The sequence below is a fragment of the Petromyzon marinus genome, unplaced genomic scaffold (assembly GCF_048934315.1).
Source record: "Petromyzon marinus isolate PM22_M1 ecotype Great Lakes invasive population unplaced genomic scaffold, UKy_Petmar_22M1.pri1.0 PM_G_Scaffold_143, whole genome shotgun sequence".
NCBI lineage: Eukaryota > Metazoa > Chordata > Hyperoartia > Petromyzontiformes > Petromyzontidae > Petromyzon > Petromyzon marinus.
The window spans coordinates 1-2,500 of NW_027422699.1; positions in this window are offsets into that span (position 1 = coordinate 1).

Here is a 2,500-nt window from a genome sequence, read left to right on the forward strand (position 1 = left end):
GTCCTCACATGAGGTTACCATTGTCCATACAATAGTGCAGGTGCGATGGAAATCTTTTCTCGTTTTGGTGCGTGCTACATTTTTACGGATAGACCCCGTGAAACGCTAGAAATTGGCGGGGATGTGTCTCTTGTGGCTCACGGGGCTGTTAGGGTGGCACAGAAATCCCTCGGAATGGGAAAACGGGTCATTTTCGTGTTGCCACATTGCATGCGAACGGCATGAAACTTCCAGAGGCATTTGCAGCAGGAATGCATGTGCAGTCAAAAAAGTGAATATTTTTCACGGATAGACCCCGTGAAACGCTAGAAATTGGCGGCGATGTCTCTCTTGTGGCTCACGGGGCTGTTAGGGTGGCACAGAAATCCCTCGGAATGGGAAAACGGGTCATTTTCGTGTCGCCACATTGCATGCGAACCGCATGAAACTTCCAGAGGCATTTGCAGCAGAAATGCATGTGCAGTCAAAAAATTGAATATTTTTCACGGATAGACCCCGTGAAACGCTAGAAATTGGCGGGGATGTGTCTCTTGTGGCTCACGGGGCTGTTAGGGTGGCACAGAAATCCCTCGGAATGGGAAAAAACGGGTCATTTTCGTGTCGCCACATTGCATGCGAACCGCATGAAACTTCCAGAGGCATTTGCAGCAGGAATGCATGTGCACTCAAAAAATGTGATATTTTTCACGGAGAGACCCCGTGAAACGCTAGAAGTGGGCGGGGATGTCTCTCTTGTGGCTCACGGGGCTGTTAGGGTGGCACAGAAATCCCTCGGAATGGGAAAACGGGTCATTTTCGTGTCGCCACATTGCATACGAACCGCATGAAACTTCCAGAGGCATTTGCAGCAGGAATGCATGTGCACTCAAAAAAGTGAATATTTCTCACGGATAGACCCCGTGATACGCTAGAAATTGGCGGGGATGTCTCTCTTGTGGCTCACGGGGCTGTTAGGGTGGCACAGAAATCCCTCGGAATGGGAAAACGGGTCATTTTCGTGTCGCCACATTGCATGCGAACCGCATGCAACTTCCAGAGGCATTTGCAGCAGAAATGCATGTGCAGTCAAAAAAAAATTGATATTGTTCACGGATAGACCCCGTGAAACGCTAGAAATTGGCGGGGATGTGTCTCTTGTGGCTCACGGGGCTGTTCGGGTCGCACAGAAATCCCTGGGAATGGGAAAACGGGTCATTTTCGTGTTGCCACATTGCGTACGAACCGCATGAAACTTCCAGAGGCATTTGCAGCAGGAATGCATGTGCACTCAAAAACTTCTATATGTTTCACGGATAGACCCCGTGAAACGCTAGAAATTGGCGGGGATGTGTCTCTTGTGGCTCACGGGGCTGTTAGGGTGGCACAGAACTCCCTCGGAATGGGAAAAGGGGTCATTTTCGTGTTGCCACATTGCATAGGAACGCCATGAAACTTCCAGAGGCATTTGCAGCAGAAAGGCACGTGCACTCAAAAATTTTAATATTTTTCACGCATAGACCCCGTCAAACGCTAGAAGTTGGCGGGGATGTCTCTCTTGTGGCTCACGGGGCTGTTAGGGTCGCACAGAAATGCCTCGGAATGGGAAAACGGGTCATTTTTGTGTGGCCACATTGCATAGGAACGGCATGAAACTTCCAGAGGCATTTGCAGCAGGAATGCATGTGCACTCAAAAACGTCTATATTTTTCACGGATAGACCCCGTGAAACGCTATAAATTGGCGGGGATGTCTCTCTTGTGGCTCACGGGCGCTGTTAGTTAGGGTCGCACAGAAATCCCTCGGAATGGGAAAAGGGGTCATTTTCGTGTTGCCACATTGCGTACGAACGGCATGAAACTTCCAGAGGCATCTGCAGCAGAAATGCATGTGCACTCAAAAACGTCTATATTTTTCACGGATAGACCCCGTGAAACGCTAGAAATTGGCGGGGATGTGTCTCTTGTGGCTCACGGGGCTGTTAGGGTCGCACAGAAATCCCTCGGAATGGGAAAACGGGTCATTTTCGTGTTGCCACAATTGGCATACGAACGGCATGAAACTTCCAGAGGCATTTGCAGCAGAAATGCATGTGCACTCAAAAACGTGAATATTTTTTCACGGATAGACCCCGTCAAACGCTCGAATTTGGCGGGGATGTTTCTCTTGTGGGTCACGGGGCTGTTCGGCTCGCACAGAACTCCCTTGGTCCACCTGATTCGTGCATACAGGCAGCAACTAAAACTCTGTAAACCTGCTGTGAGGACATCTAAACAGTGGACCAGTGAGGCTGTGGAAGATTTGCGGGCGTGCTTAGACTGTACTGACTGGGATATGTTCACGACTGCTACCAATAGTCTGGATGAACTCACAGAGGCTGTGTACATCAGCTTCTGTGAGGACTGCTGTATCCCAACACGTACCAGGGTGAACTTTAACAACAACAAGCCCTGGTTCTCAGCAAAGCTCAAAAGGTTGAGGTTGGAGAAGGAGGAAGCGTTTAGGAGTGGGGATAGAGACAGAT